At 34.9% G+C, this 17,979-nt stretch overlaps 1 protein-coding gene across 1 annotated transcript in view; it reads left to right on the forward strand.

Annotated features, from left to right (window-relative positions):
• Positions 1-17,979, forward strand: part of THSD7B (thrombospondin type 1 domain containing 7B) — a 909,295-nt gene that overhangs the window by 437,908 nt on the left and 453,408 nt on the right. The window lies entirely within an intron of this gene.

The raw sequence follows: 17,979 nt of genomic DNA on the forward strand, positions 1-17,979 counted from the left end.
TCAAATATTTTTAAATGCTACATTTTATGTAAACCTATGTTACTTTTGAATTCACTACCTTTGGCTTCACTTACGTTTGATTCTGGTCAGTTTTTACCTTTTGTTTATTTTTGGCAGATATCATAGTTTCATAGGTGGTTTCTCCTAAATTCATTTTGTAATGAGTGAGCTTTTTCATAATTTTATTCTCAAATTCCATGTCTCCACAATCATTTCAGAACTTATCTCAGTGGTACACAGTAAGTTATTCTATCAGAATTATGAAAAGCCTTCATCAGAAAACTCTTTAGAATATTGACAAGATTTGGAAATGCTTGAAAATTATTCAAAGCCTAATTTGATATGTCAAGATTTTTATCAAACTGGGTAATTGAAAATGTGTCCAAGAGAAATAGCATGTAGAATAATTTTAAAGCTAATTAAAACATTGTCTGAATTGAGACTAATTGGCTTTCTAAATGGAATGTATTGAGAGCTGTGATGGTAATACTAAATGCTTGAAGGTAGGCCTCATCTCTAAAGCATTTTCTTTTAGTGCACACAAAAAATATCATTTTTGTCCCATGACAAAAATTCACTGCTTAAGGCAATCCATAGTCAGCCATGAAAATACAAGATTTTTAAGATGAGACTGAGGCTGTTTAATATGTGAAAACATGCACTGAGTCTTGAGGATGGCTCCAGGACAAAACCAAGATGCTATACAGAGAAGGGTAAGGAAAGAACCACAAATGGTGTGAAATTATGGATCAGGAATCAAAGTAGAACTAGAATACTTCCCTCGATAGTTGATACTGGATAAAAGAAAGTTCAAGGACAGGAATGTCATTCAATTCAGGCCCAGATTTATGGCATCTGCCACATCAAAAATTGTTCTAAATTGCATAAGCTGATGTCTGTATGCTAAGAAAAAAAAAAAAGAAAAGGTTATACAGAAACACTATCAAATATGTAATATTTTTGTAAGCCTAAATTTGAAGAAAGCTGTAAAATCATTTGAAATACACTAAAGAATATTCATATATTGGGAGCACACAACCATGTACCCTTTGGTGTCAACATTTTCTGTGGCTTTTAAAATTTATATTTCATTGTTAGGTAGCTAGCTAGCTAGATATCAGATAAGTATCTGACACTTATGCTATATATCTGCTGTTATATATCACCAACTTTCTCCCATTTGCACATTTTATTAGTAGCAAATAATTATATCTAATATGTTATCTGATATATAATATAGTAGTATATATAATGTTATAATATATGCTATATTCAATATTAGTATTAACTAACCTATATAATATATATTATATATTGTATATGTTAATATACATAATATATAATATTGTTATATGACGTTTATATTAGGTCATATGTTATATGTATTCTATGTTATATATACTATATAATGTATTTAATAGTATAATATGGTATGTATAATTTATATATAAGTGAATAATCATATATAATGATACATGATATATAAGATTATTAATTCATAGTAAAATAAAATTAAGTGGCAAGGCAGAGAATTGATCCCCTTATCCCTAGTATTCTCCCTGTCAGATTGGGCTGCCAAAACAGATATCAATAAACCTGTTTTGAAATCTCGATCATGGTGCTTGAAATCTCAGCCAGTTTTAGCACCAGAATTATTCCCATCCTTGTTTAAATCAAAGTAGATAATGGCTACTGGGTGGTGACAAATGGCAGGTAGAGTTGGCTTGCAGAGCCAGATCCTGGAACACTGAGCTGACTATCAGGATCACCCCAGCTGTTTCATTAGCCCCATAATGATATGACTCTCTATCTTATAAGCTTGAAATTTTTAGAATCTACTTATTGTGTTAGGATACAGTTCTAATGTTCAGAAGCCATGAAGCCATAGAGTATATATTTTAATGTTTCCTTTTTTGGTAAAATTCAGTATCTCATTTAATAATAATAGTAATAAATTTTGTTCGGAAGTTGATTTTGCATGCCAGTGTGTTTCAGGCAGGAGGAAAAGAAATAAACTAATAAGTTGAAGGCTTTGATTTTAGATAATAACTCTGTTCCATTTTTGTGTTAATGGCAGTATATATGTTTTTCTCATATATGTTGTTTTACTTTCTGGGAAATAAAAGGCATGTAACATTGTCACCATGCCTATTTATGTAGTTTTACCTAGATTTTCCTTCTGTCTACTGTCTTCCTTATGTTTACGACATCAAGTTGCTGATGTCAGATACCTTTGAACAAGTGGAAATTGAACTATTAAAATAACATTAACTCTAGTAGGCATCTCTAGCATGGTATGTCATAAATACACAAATCATAAAAGTCATACCTTCAGTAGAAAGTAGAGGGAAATGCAAGCGTTTTTCTTTATTATACTTTAAGTTCTGGGATATATGTGCAGAACATGCAGGTTTGTTACATGGGTATACACATGCCGTGGTGGTTTGCTGCACCCATCACCCTGTCATCTATATTAGGTATTTGTCCTAATGCTGTCCCTCCCCTAGCCCCCTACCTACCAACAGGCCCTGGTGTGTGATGTTCCCCTCTCTATGTCCATGTTTTCTCATTGTTCAACTCCCACTTATGAGTGAGAACATGTGGTGTTTGGTTTTCTGTTCCTGTGTTAGTTTGCTGAGAATGATGGTTTCCAGCTTCATCCATGTGCCTGCAAAGACATGAATGCATCCTTTTTTTATGGTTGCATAGTATTCCATGGTGTATATGTGCCACATTTTCTTTATCCAGTCTATCGCTGATGGGCATTTGGGTTGGTTCCAAGTCTTTGTTATTGCGAATAGTTTTGCAGTAAACATACATGTGCATGTGTCTTTACAGTAGAATGATTTATAATCCTTTGGATATATACCCAGTAATGGGATTGCTGGGTTAAATAGTATTTCTGGTTCTAGATCCTTGAGGAATCCCTACACTGTCTTCTGTAATGGTTGAACTAATTTACACTCCCACCAACAATGTAAAAGCGTTCCTATTTCTCCACATCCTCTCCAGCATCTGTTGTTTCCTGACTTTTTAATGATTGCCATTCTAAATGGCATGAGATGGTATCTCATTGTGGTTTTGATTTGCATTTCTCTAATGACCAGTGATGATGAGCATTTTTTCATGTTTGTTGACCGTACAAATGTTTTCTTTGAGAAATGTCTGTATTAGGGCTAATATCCAGAGTACAAGCATTTTAACAGAAACTTTTCTCTGCCTATTCTACAAAAGCTGCAGATTCCTGAACAGGTTATATGAGTTCTAAAACTGTGATAATCAATTCTTCCTAGGGGAGGAGTCATTTGAAATAAGTCATTCTGAAATGCAGAAAGGAGCCTGCTGGCCTGGAGAGCTCTGTATGCCCTCAGTCATGGGAAGAAACCTGTTGATCAGGAAGTTAAGACACTATAGTACATTTTAAAATGATGACTGAGCAAAGATGACCACCTAGTAATAGTCTTTATTTTCTTGGAAGACCACTTGAACTCACCTTTAAAGCTTGCAAGAGGGCCAGAGACACATCTTGCAATGATTATGTCAAGACATTGGCCAAGTTTGTTATATTCTTTATTCTCTTAATCTGTGTGAATTAGCTCTTTGACTACTTTGAACAAGTGGAAATGGTGTTTCCAAGTTTTGAATATTTCTTCTCTAAGATACTGAAAGCAATTTATCGGAATAGAAATTATGCATTTCTTAAATAGGTTTTTAGATTAAGTTATGTGATAGGCCCAGAAGTACATAAAGATAGTGAAATTCTATTTGCAGTGTCAGTGTTTCAATATTTTATGAAATTAGCAAAGCTTTATTGTATTTTCTTCCTGGGTACTCAATTGAATAAAAGGCATAATGAATAAGGATTCAAAGGCAGAATTTTGTTGAGGGGGAAAATAAATTAGAAACAGTATTGCCGTCATGCTCATATATATTTTATGAATTTCATGCATTCTGTATTTGAAAGTTTGTCAAGATATGCTTGTGTTTTAAAATACAGATTACCACTGAAAGTTTTAATATTTTTCTGTTTACATACTTACTCCTTTGCACACATAAGTCTAAAAATTCTGCCGAAAGCAGTTGTCAGGGTATCCCCCCACACCACATTATAATAACTGAATAGTGAAGAAAATTGAAGAATATTTTCTAAGTTAGAGAAACAATATTGCATTCTGTAACTCTGGGGCTTTTCTTATTTTCAGGCAAAGTTTTCACACATGCTCTTCTTCCATCTCTACATCTACATTTGGAAGAGTGGATTGAAATTAGTTTTGGCAGGCTTGAGATTTTAGGTACACTGATGAATAAGGGAAATGAAACAGAACCCCTTTTCCATGTTGTTGAAATTATAGGTATCCTGTCACTGCCTGGCAGTAAACACTGTATGATTACTTCTGAATCTGAAATGGGTACCCCATGGTGCCCAGATGTCCAAGGATGGATTTGGCATGCTCGGCAAAGATCCATAAGTCAGCTCAGCATTGGCTGGATGTACAAATCCAGGGCTGGTGATTAAACTTTCACAGTTTGTGAAATTTCACAGCGAAAGAAAATGTGGTTTCCTGAGTTTTGGCTGATCTCCACAAACTTGAATAAGAAGTCGCATGAGGCCAGATCTGTAAGCACAGTGATACATCATAGGCTCCAGCTGCTAATGCTAGTGCTCATCGTTTTAAGGATGCTTGAATATCACTGTCTAGGTTAGCTGCCTAGTTGTCTATGGGCAAGTTTGCTCCCGTATCTTCCGAGAGATACATGTAATGCGGATTTAACTCTTTCGTGATTATTCAACTCTCTTCTCTCTTGCCACTTTTAGTCATTTTTTCTTACATAAATGAGACTCCTTTTTGCACAGTTTTCCTTTGGACATGGTCATCTTTCCATCCAGAGTTGTTTCTCAACATCCCCCCTGAGGAATTGTATACTGATGGATAGTACCCCAAGCAAAAGCAAAATAAGGGTAGTGGACAGGTAAACCCACTGCCAAAGCAAGCATACTGACTATCAGATGGTGCCTTGCTAAGCTTTGCATAAATGCCATTTCATATACCCATGATTTTTTTACACTCTTCCCTACTTTCTTCCTATGTTGGCATAGTTTTTACAGACTTGACTGTATCTGCGAGGAATTTATGGAAAATCTAAAGCCATTAATAGAAATTGGTAGACGTATGTCATTATTATTACCAACACATAATGAACACTTACTGTGTACCTGCTACTTTAATCTTACCTCATTTAATTATGACATAATTCCTGTGAAGTATTGACAGGAATCATTATTTACATATTTAGGTGAAGAAGCCAATGCAAACTTAGAGATGAAATAACTCACCTAGAGACACTCAACTTAGAATGGCAGGCTAGAATTTAAACTCAAGTCTATCTGCTTGTAAATCCGTGCCTTTACCAGTATTCATAGCAGTAGAACCTTGATATATTGATGTTGATACCTTTCTAGTCATTTAAAAATTTCCTCAGTTTGTGCTAGCTCTATGGAAACCAAAAACATCTCAGATGCTAAAACATCTGTTCAGCTCAATTATGCTCGTTTCAGTTCAATTAGCATTTATTGACTACTTACTATGAGCCAAGTACTATTCTGGGCACTGGGGATTCAGAAATACATAAGATACATCATTTTCTCTGGCCAAGAAGGTGATATAATGGGTTAAAGGCTTAAGACATTTTGCAACCCTGAATTTATTGAGCAACTGTTTCCCTCCATTTGTTATGTCTCAGGAAGAAATGCCTATGTACAAATAACCTAATAAGTGCAGTTTAATTGCCTAGAAAAATTAGAAAATTATTCTTTTAGTCAGTAGGCCAGTTACAATAAGATAAATGATCAGAAATATCTAATATTCTTAAATTGCTTCCAAATAAACTATGCCTTGCAGGCAATAATTATCAATATAATTATTAATGATATAATTACAATTTGACCTCTTAAGTAAACATCCAATAAAATCATACTTATCTCATGGGCATGTTTCTTTTTTATTTTAATGCAGAGGAGAAAAGAGTACCTGTATTTCAAATGTCTGTATTCTTCATCTTTTTTTAGTCTGAGCATACAAGTTGACTTAAATGTCACTATCACTCTGAAGTGTTAAGGATAATTTGACAATGATATGAAGTGATGTTTGGATTTTTGAAACATTTGCTTAAGTTCCCTCCTTGTGTTTTGAAATATCTCAGCACATATTTTATTTATATTTAAATATATCTTAAGTGAAAGTGCTGGTTTCCTTCTGAATTATTAGAGATTGGCTAGAAGCATGGCAGTGCCAAATTGATTGTTGTAATAACTGGTAGGTGACTTTAGGGAAGATAGACAAAGTAAGGGTTTATTCTTCTTTAGAATTCATTCAATTGCATAAAGGCGTAAATATCAGTCTTAAGACAATACTAGAAGATTGTGCTACATAAAAAATAATTACAGTAGAAATCTATATATTCATGATATATGCATATCATTAATTTGGTGTTATTATTTACATAAATTTCCAACTGATATCAGCTTGCCTTGAGTAAGAACTTTGGGATTATCCCTTCAGAATTTATTCTTTCCCCATTCTGTTTTTCTGATTATTATCTTTCTAATATTCATGTGAAGATCTTAGTTTTTACAGCTGGCTGGTTTTACTAAAGACTGAACTAAACTTTTAATGGCTGTTTTCTCTTTGGAGCACAAAAAATTCTGATAGGTACGAAACCTATTCTAAGTCTTAGCTTCTATGCTGCCTTGTCTGCAGTATTGTAATACTGTATCTCAACTGAATTCATGAAAAAAAATAGAAAAGTGAGACACATTCATTATTTTAAGGTCTTAATTAGTTTGCAGGATTTTCATGAGAAAAATATACAGCATGATTCTCCCCTAGTTGACCACTGCAAACTTTCAATGTAGTTATGTGGTTTGTTGTTTTATTATACTTCTTCAATATAGTACAAAACTAGTGATTAGACCCCTGCCATGTTCTGCAAAATTGAATAGGAACAGTTTAATAGCTGGGGAATCAGGCATGGGAAAAGACATCAAGAATGCCTTTTAAAGGGAAACACTATGGTTATCCTCTGAGAATTACATAGTCAGTGAGATTTGCCTGCCTTAAACTGTTCTGTTTCTGTAGATTTGTTTTCCCCAGTACAAAAATTCTTAGATGTTTGATGAGCTCTACAAATTTTTCATAAATTCCAAAATGTACAGGATCCAAAGACAAGAACTGGCAATATCATGGTTGCTATAATAACAGGCATATGATTCAGACAAAAACAGAAGAAGTTACCAACCAACTCAAGAAAAAGGCAAGCTCATCTTGCTTTTTGCGTACTTTATTCAAAGTCAAGCTTCCTAGAGGCCTGAGCTGAAAAATGTGTTAGAGTGAAAATAGTTTGCCATGGTCTGTAACTTTCAATATGTTATGATCACAATTATATCATAAAAATTATTAGGAGCAAATACTGTAAAAGCAAAAGATTGCTTATACATTAGGTAGACTAACCATCTTTCCCTTTACTTCTCATTTACTTCTTCATCCAAAATTTATCGAGACCTACTATGTGGCTGACATTGTGCCAGATGTTTTCACAGTGTTATAAAAGACAAATCTCACCTTTATCATGGTGCATTATACTCAATGGTTACTAAATAATTTTTAACCACAAGGTAATTTTCATGGCATCATACAGGTTATCAGGATGTTATAGTGCTAGACTCTCAGTTGTTACTTCAGTAAACATTCACTATGGAAAAATTGTGCTATAGAACTGTAGGTGAAAACTAGTGTTGGTGTTGTATACTAGGACACACTGGTTGGAGAATTCACTCTATCCAAAATTATAAAATTATAGGTCCTAATATAGAAGTTTCAACTCTCTTTTTTGTGTGTATGCATAAAGCAATGTATTTTCTGTTCCTTCCTGAAAATTTGTATTTTTAAATGCAAACTGAATACAGCACCAAAGCACAATCTATACAGGAAAAAGTTAATAAGATGACTTCAGCAAAATTAAAACATTTTCTCTGCAGAAGACAGTGTTAGGAAAATGAAAAAAAAAAAAGACTGTAAAAAGAAATTTTCAAATCACATGTGTGACAAATAATTTCTTTCTAGAATGTATAAGGAACTTACAACACTCAACAACAAAAAAAACTCAACTAAAAAAACAAGCCAAAGGTTTGAAAACACTCTTCACCAAAGATATACAGATGACAAATAAGCACATGAAAAGATGCATCATTAGTCAATAGGAAAATGCAAATTAAATATACAGTTTAATAACACTACACACCTATAAGAATGACAATTCAATAAAGAACGGAAAGAAACTGGTTATACCAAAGTGCTATTAAGGGTGTAGAACAGTTAGAGCAATGTAGAACTCTCATACATTTCACCCTTGATTTCACCCTTGATTATTTTACTCAAGAGAAATGAAAACTTGTAGTCACACAAAATCTTACGTAGCAGCTTTATTCGCAGTCACCAAAACCTGGAAACAACCCAAAAGTCTTTAAGCAGGAGAATGGATAAACAAAACCTGCTACATCCATACATGCAATGCTATTCAGCAACCCAAAAAGAATGACTGATTCATAGAGACAGTAACATGGACGAACCTAAAATGCACTTTGCTATGTGAAAGAAGTAAGACCTCAAAGGATATATACCATATCATTTTTTTATATATATGACATTCTGGGGAAGGAGGGAAGCAAAACTATAGGGACAATGCCTTATCAGTTGTTCCCAAAAGTTAGAACTGATGGGAAAGTATTGACTGCAGGGGGACCCCATAAGGGAACTTTTTAGTGGTGATAGAACTGTCCTGCCTCGTGATTTTGGTGATGGATACAAGACTGTGCATTTGCCAGAACTATACAACTACAAAGAGTGAATTTTATTGAATGTACATTAAAAAGCTATGTGTGATGATAAATAATGGAAATAATGGGAAAAAAAGCAAATGCGCAACTTTTTCTACTAAGAACTTTAATGAAGTTTATGTTTTTTGACTTTGTTTTTCCATTTCAAGAAATCTATTCTTAGGAAAGTAATCAACGTGTTATGGTCAAGAATATTTTTGGGGTGTTATTTATCACAGAGAAATTGAAAACATCTTAATTGTGCAATTATAGTGAGGTAGTTAAATAAATTACCATACATTTCCCATGTACAGACATTAAAGTTATGTTTCTGAAGGTTAATTACAGAGATAAATGATTATTGTTTAGTGATGTGTTACCAATTTACTCTATTGACTTACCCAGTCTAACTTAAAAGTTTTTATTATTTAACTATTTAAGAAACTTCTAGATAACTTGAAGTACTTTGTAAAGGTATACCTCATATTGAAGCTGGTCCAGATTCTTTTCTGCAGAGCTAGCTAGACAGCTAAATGAAATGAGTAATATTATTTCTGACTTTATAATCCTTTCAGTTCCTCTTATACTTTTCTAGCTAAGACAAAATTAGGATGGAGAAGAGACATAGTATCTTTAACTCAAATCATTTTTCTATTTGGAATGTCCTTTATCCCCATTTTTTTTTTTTTTTTTTTTTTTTTTTTTGAGACAGAGTCTCACTCTGTTGCCCAGGCTGGAGTGCAGTGGCCGGATCCCAGCTCACTGCAAGCTCTGCCTCCCGGGTTTACGCCATTCTCCTGCCTCAGCCTCCCGAGTAGCTGGGACTACAGGCGCCCGCCACCTCGCCCGGCTATTTTTTTGTATTTTTTAGTAGAGACAGGCTTTCACCGGGTTAGCCAGGATGGTCTCGATCTCCTGACCTCGTGATCCGCCCATCTCGGCCTCCCAAAGTGCGGGATTACAGGCTTGAGCCACCGCGCCCGGCCTTTTATCCCCATTTTTACCAATAATAAGAAAACCACATTATGTATAAATAGTGTTTACAATTTTCTAAATGTTATTTTCTATTGCCGTCTTTGATCCATCATCAAACCCAATAATATAATCAGAAATGTTAGTACTGCCCTTCCCTCCACTTATGGCAGGTATCTTAGGCCTAATAAGCTTAATAATTTTCCAACGTTATATTTTGATAAGTGTCAAAAGCAGAACTGAAATCTAGACGTCCCAACTACTCCTCAACTATTCTGTCCATTATAATGCACTGTTTACTTGCTGCAATATTTTCCTTTTGAAGAAGCATTTTCTACATTACAGAGCTCACTTATTCATTTTATTCTTTTATTCTGGATTCATCTTCTGAAAATTATACAGAATTTTTCTGTAAAACTCTCATGAGAAATAAGCTTTCCACATTAAGTAGATGTCATCAGATCATATTTTGAGATGTTGCAGTCTGTTTTTCTCTTGTACACCTTCGTGGGCAAGAAACCCTCCCCCTGTTGATTTCTGAGGCATGCACTGGAAAAATTGGGATAATTATACCTCAAATACAAACATACAGACAAGAGTTAGTGCACAAAATGGAGCTCACATCAGAGACAATAAGTCCGGAAGTCAGTAATTCATATGCAAGAGCCAGGCGTATAGAACAGTGCTTGGTAAATCCCACATAGCTCCCTTCAAATATCATAAAGGAAGGCCAAAGGACTAGAGTGTAGAGTGTTAGCATAAGCCTGGATCCCACATTGCTGGCTTCCTGGGTCATAAATGAGGAGCCTGGGGAGGATGTGGAGAAGAGAGTAGATGGTGAGAGTCCCTGGCCCCTCTCATTCTGTGGATGAAATGCTGGGCTGAGGAAATGACAACTAAATTTCAGATAGGTTAAAAGGAAACTGAAAGCAGAGAAAATGGTTCCCTGTGTTTAGGCACAGAGTGGGCCTGAGCTACCTGCTACCCACCCTCCAAACTAGGTCCCCGAGACCTGTTTATCATGTGGGGATGGTCCTGAAATTCCCGAATGCCCCTGTGTGGACTGTGGAAATGTTGGCTACTCCAGGAAACTAGGACTTGCTTGGAGTCAGGTGTAGGTGGCTGTGAAGTATGTGGACCAGAAGATAGGAAAACCGTGTCATGGACCCTAGAAATTCACAGTGGCTGCAGGTGCACTTTCAAGACTAGGTAATAATACACAAAGACCAATTTGATGGCAGTAACTCAGTTGGAGAACCAACAAAATTCACACAATAGTGTTCAACATTGTTACATACATGTTTCTCTGACCCTTGACTGCTACCCAGAGAAAATGAGAAAAGAGACAGAAGAGAAACATTGAAAACCTGAGATTGACTTAACTCTGAAACATCGAGTTTTACCATCCAGTGCTAAGTTACTTTAAATGGATACCTTCTTACCCTGTTCTCATCCACCCTGACTACCAAGCTGAAAGGTTTATCAACAAGTTGGCATTATTTTTAGGAACAACAACAACAACAACAACAAAGTTTTTTCCTGCATTTTAGTTATAGTAATTTTCAAACCTTTTACACAAATATAAAATAGTGATTGCTTCCTCCTGGAATGTGTGACTGGACCGCCTCAATGTAACATTTCAGCACTGATGTGGTTTGGATTTGTGACTCTACCCAACTCTACCAAATTCTCATGTTGAACTGTAATCTCGAATATTGGAAAGAGGGGTCTGATGTGAGGTGACTGGAACATGGAGGCGGATATCCCCCTTGCTAGTCTCTTGACAGGGAGTTCTCATGTGATCTGTTTGTTTAAAAGTGTGCAGTATCCCCCAACCCCTACTTCCTCCTAACTCGGCCCTGTAAGGTGTGACTGCTCCCCCTTCTGCCATGATGTAAGTTTCCTGAGGCCTCTCCAGCCATGCTTCCTGTACAGCCTGTAGAACCATGAGCCAATTTAACCTCTTTCCTTTATAAATTACCCAGGTAATTCTTTATAACAGTGTGAGAATGAACTAACACAACCACTAAGATGTTTTGTTAGATTTTTGCTTGATTTGTTGTTTTTGAGCAACTGCAGTTTGCTCCTAAATCATAGAGTCTGTTTCTGCTCTTTGGCATCTCCTCTCACCTTGAATAACACATAGTACGCTATTCATGTACTAAAGGTGTGATCATACTTACACTTCACTGACTTTCCACTGGATTGATCCTTCTGTAGCCAGGTAGATACATTGTCCTGAGAGAGAATAGAACGCTTGAGTATCAGTAGAGCATCATGATTAAGAAACATACTCTGATAGGTTGTCCATGTCCAAATTCAAGCTCCACCATTTACTTGTGTTTGTTTCTACACAGAATATTTAACTTACCCAAGACACAGTGCCTTTATGAATAAAGATAGTTCCCACAAAGGACTATTGTGAAATTTAAATGAATTAATATAGATGATTTACTTGGAGCAGAAATTGACATCTATTAAGTACTATGCATGTGTTTACTGATATTAATGCTTTGAGGGTTAAATAAACTAATACTTATAGAACATAACAGTATGTTTCTGGGTACATCTTAGGTGATCAAATTGTTAACTACTATTATTGTATTATTGTATGTTGAAGAACTTTGTATACTCACCCAGTTAGGCTTCTGAAACAAACAGCTCACCTGCCACATGGATGCAATTTTAGCTAACTCCTGGCCTTTGTAATCATGTTTATTTGGAAATACTGTTTCTTATTGTTTATTATTGCTATTATATCTTATCTCAAGTATTTTCTTTTTAATGTCTCTTTTGGGTTTTCCTCCCATGTTCATTTTAGCCTTTGCTCTATGTTCTCTTTCTTTACTTCTATCAGCTCTTAGAACTTCGTTGTTTTTCACTTTGTGAGCATCTTTACATCATTATTATATATTTTTTGCCTGTGTTTGTGTAATTTAACTCACCATACATTGTACAGTTTTTGCTGAATCTCCCTACTTGAGTCTTTACTTATGTGGCCTTGTATTCTATCACTTCCTCCCATCTCTTCATTCTGAACTCTCTTTCATCTACTTATCTTTTCTATGTTTGAAAAGCATTGTATAATTCCACCCCATGCCATTATGCAGTTCCAAAATAATCAAGGTGCCCGCTCTTCTGGGCTTGCTCCCCCATGCTAGATTTACTGATGAGCTGATAATGAATTGTGTAGAGTCCCTTATTCATGGTTTGGTATTATCTAAAAGTAATGTAAAGAGAAAGATACATGTGAGATATGAACCAGAAAGCAACACAACCCCTAATGGATAAGAACTGAGCTTATTACATATTGCAGATCTGCTTTCCAAACCCAGCTCAGACACTGGCTGTGTAAGGAAAAAACTTTGAGCAAGTTTTTTAACTTCTTCATGCCTCAGGTGTAACAATAGTGCCAAGCTAATTATATTAACATGAATATTCAGTGAAATACTGCATGTGATGTGGTTAGCTAGAGTTTAATCCACTCTAAGCTTTCCCAAATATCAGATGCTGTTGTTATTTTACTGCAGTTGTTGATGTTGTTTTTGTTACTATAATATTTGACATCAAGTTTCTTTATGTATCTTCTTATATGTGTGAGCTAAATAGACAAATATGCTTCCAATTCTGAAACTAGCAAGAGGAGACATTAATTGTGTTGTTGACAATATTAGGATGTTGTAAATAGCTTCTGTTTTGCCCTTAGCTTTTGTTCCATATTTTATTGGTTCTGAGTATAAACATTTCCTTAGCTGGTTAGGGTCTCAATCCAGAAGTGGCCAGGGGCTACTTGCTTTTGAGGACATAATATTTAGATTTTAAAAATGGAATTAAATGCATGTGAGTTCCACTAAATTTGCTACGTGTACTGTCTGTTGATATCTTACTCAGCTGTGGGCAAGTATTTAATCAAGGTTTATTGGCATTCTTTTCTTAGATTTAAATAGGACATAAAATTTTATGACATGTAGAGTATTTTCGATAACTGTTTTGTTATTTTCCATAGTGTAATAGCATACAAGAGGAAATATCAATAAAGTACCCAGTATGCATTATTTTTGGATGAGTAAGGTAGTTTGAAGTTTGTATCATAACAAAGTGTTGGTCTACTTTTCAAATTACACTGTGAATTCATGGTTTTCTAGGTTTTTTAAATTTTCTTTGTCTTTCTATTTTGTTCATATCTTTATTTTTTCTTTCTCTCTTTGGACACCTGTACTCTAGGGTCAAAAACTAAGAATTATAGACTATGCTGTTTGTTTATTTTTATAAAATATACATGCTATTTATATTTTATTTTTAATTGATATATACATTTGAACTGAAAAAAGAAACATTCTTAAGTGATCTTGAGTATATTTATATGTTAGGAATCTTTGTCGTGTCCCAGTGCTTTTGATTCTGCTGAGAATGGGCAGGTATTAGAAGAGTAGAACTGTAGCCAGGGCCTATTCCTCTGGATATCTATGCCACAGCCCCCAGAATCACCAGCCAGCAAAATTGAGTGATAAATGTGACTCCAGAATTCCACTCCTAGATGTATATCCCAAATAAGTAGAAACAGGTATTCAAACAAGTATATGCACATGCATATTCATAGCAGTAGTATTCATAGTAACCAAAATATGGTAACAGCCCAAATGTCCATCAACAGATGAATAAACACATTTCAGTATATACATACAATAGAATATTGTTCATTCATAAAATGGAATGAAGTTCTGAAACATGCTGTAAGGTGAATGTGCCTCCAAAATACTGTGCTTAAAGAAGCCAGATACAAAACATCACAAGCATATATAAAATATTCAGAATAAATAAATCCATAGAGACAAAAAGAATGTAAATTGGCAGTTTCCAGAGGCTGCGGGGAAGAGGTAACAGAAACTGCTCAATGCGTATGGGGCTTTGCTTTTGAGTGATTAAAATATTTTGTAACTATTGTGAATGTGCTAAATGCCACTGAAATGTTTACTTTAAAACAGTTAATTTTATATTATGTGAATTTCATCACATTAAATTATTTTTCAAAATCCCAAGTGATACGGTCAAAGCAGCACCATGTTCCTTTTTCCCAGAATCGTAACTGGTTTAAATAAGTCTATTCCACGAGGAGAGAACAGGGAGTTTGCTGTTATTGATCCCTGGGAGCCTGGTGAGTGCTGGGAATAATTGTATAGAGTCTTTTTGAAAGATGAATTCAATTTCCCTCTTAAATACATTCCATTTTATTATGACATTAGATTATCTGAGCTTGTGAAATTCACTTTTAATGGCTAAGCTTTTGAACTATGTGGGGCTTTATTTTCCATGCTTGCCTGAGATTTCCGTGGTCTCATTGATCGATCCAAGAAAATAAAAACAGGAAAGCATAAATGTTCCTCTTCTGAGATGGGTTCTCTCTGCACAATGGGAAGATAATTATACCAATGTATATGGGCAGATGAGGTTATTTAGGCTCAAGTGCTTTATTTTTGGCTCTTAGATGGTTTAGATTAGCCAACCATGTCAATAAAAGGATCTGTATAATTATAAGTTTTTAAATATTTTATGTAAACCAATCTGTGAAACTGTTGATTGTCATTTGTACACAAATATGAATAGTAAAGCAAGTGCTTTCCATGACTGTGACATAAATATCTAGATTTTAGATGAAGACCATTTGTTTTTTTTGTGTGGTATATGTCTTTGCAAAGACATTTTCTAAGGTTCCTGTATACTGAGAGCTCACCATGTGTTAGATACCTTGATATGTATGTTGAATAAATGAATCTTAATCCTTAGAATAGCTCTAAAAGGTAAATGTTATTATTTTATTCCTACAAGTGAAATAATTGATGTTCAAAAATGTTAAGTGATGTCCTTAAGTGAGTAAATGTTGGTAGCTACAATTCACCTTAATACACTTAATTGAGTCGGGCTAGACACATTGCAGCTTAGACACCATTGTGCAGTTTTTTTTGTTTGTTTGTTTTTTCAAGATTTCTTTTAAAATAACTCCCACAGGAATTACAGGATGCTTATGACTATCAGTTTGGCTTCCCTGAAGTTCTGATCTATTTGTTCACTTTTCTGAATTAGCCTGTATAGCCAAACTATCAAAAGGTTGGTGTTGGTGGGAGTATTGACATTAAAGTTCACTGAGGAAATAGGTATATCAGCTTATAAAAAGTCTGAGATTTTAAAAAGTATTTGAGCACCTGAAGTGAATATTGAGAACACTAAACGTAATAACAGGGAGGATGGTAAATTTTGGGTCACGGGAAACCTGAGTAACTGGGAATTTAAAGAAGGCAGAAATATAATAAATCTCTGTCTAGATCAGTTGGAATTTGATGTCAAATAACTCTTCCAAGATAGGCTTTCTCTTTTCATGACATATCTTCAGTATTAACTATCTTCCAGATACCTTGTATTTTCCTACGTAACCTTTGCTGATCCTTCCAACGCCTGAAATACCCTCCATCCTTGCCACAAGTTCTCAGCCCTTTTATTTCCCTTATTGGAGGGAACCATGCCAATCCCCTGAATCACTAAAACATTTTACGTTTGAATCACACAGTTGCAACTTGACATTTACTTTTGGGCTTGGTTTTACTTTTATGTGTTAATAGCTCATCTTCATCATTAATCATGAGCTCTAGAAAGATAAGTAACAGTCAACCCATCTATTTTTATCCCATCATATGTCTTGGACATAGTATTTACTCATCAAATAGTAGTTGACAGTTTTATAATTCTTTAATGTAGAGTTTCCTCAAAGCATACTCATAAAAGTACCATTTCTGAAAGAAAGAGACAGATACTCTTCAAAAAGTATGGCCCCTGATCAAATACAGATGAAAAGCACTACATCTCATTTCCCTTCTAGGAAACTTACAATATATATTGGCATTTTCAACACTGAGAAGTTTTTCACCATGAAACCAATGTTACTATTTTTAACCCAACACTCCCCACCTTTCCCCTTACTTTTATTCATAAAACCCATAAACAAATATCTTGTTCCTCAAAATGTTTATTGCAAGACATAGCTTTAAAATATTTTGTGTATAGATTATGTTAATAATATTCACAAGTATGGAAATTAAATTTTGATTAGATGTAGGTTGGGCCTTTTGTTTGGACTGCATGCTTCTATACTTGAGAAAGTGCTGTATTGGGGGTGTGTGTGTGTGTTTGTATGTGTGTGTATGTGTGTGTGTTACACACAGTGTGGACTCAACCTGGAAATAGATTGAGACTGAAGAGAGAATTATTGGAACTGGTCTTTCAGCTTGATTATCTGCTAGAACTTCTATTACTTCTCATGATATGCTTGAAAAGCTTTATTTGTACCTCAAGGGCAATGATCCTGGTCTCATTTACAAATATGAATACAGATATTAGCTGTGCACTATCTTCTCCTTCAGGCAGTCTTGCTGACTGTCAGCTTGTTTTATTTACTTCCTCAGAAAAAGAATATCCATCTCCTTGGAATTAGACACAGCATGGTTAATGGGAGATGCAGAAGTTTTAGAGTCAGAGAGTTTGAGTTTGCTCCCCAGCTCAGGTCCGTGTAAGCATGAGCAAACTTTCCTCTCTGAGCCTCTGCTCTGAGCCCTCATCTATGAGATGAGATGGATCACACTTGCCATCCAGAGTTTCTTGTGAGGACTCAGTAACATATGCAAAGCCTGAGTGATATATGCAAAACTCAGTGCCTGGCACAAGGAGATGTTTTAATAAATACTAGTCCCCTTCGCATTTATTTTTTTGTTTCAGCCAGATCATGACAAGAGAATTTCAAAGCCATAAAGTCATACAAACAAAACTGCCTCTCTCCTATAGTTGCCATTTCACATTTTATGTTGTTATTTCAAACAATAAATGATGTCACTATTCTTTGTGTCCTCTGTTTTTATGAGGAGACTGTGAATGAGGGGAATAGTAAGAGTTGAGTTATTATCTATAAAAGAGGAATATTTGAATTCTAATCATATCAAATAAATAACCTGAGAGTTTTAAGAAGCCATTGTAGTCATTTGAGATATTTTTCCGTTACTTAGAAATTATCCCTTTAGTCCTAACATCTGTTAATTATAAAACTCCATTATTTTATAGTTTCTGAAAAATCATGTTCTATGATATGGTAT

This window comes from Chlorocebus sabaeus, chromosome 10, assembly GCF_047675955.1.
Source record: "Chlorocebus sabaeus isolate Y175 chromosome 10, mChlSab1.0.hap1, whole genome shotgun sequence".
Lineage (NCBI taxonomy): Eukaryota > Metazoa > Chordata > Mammalia > Primates > Cercopithecidae > Chlorocebus > Chlorocebus sabaeus.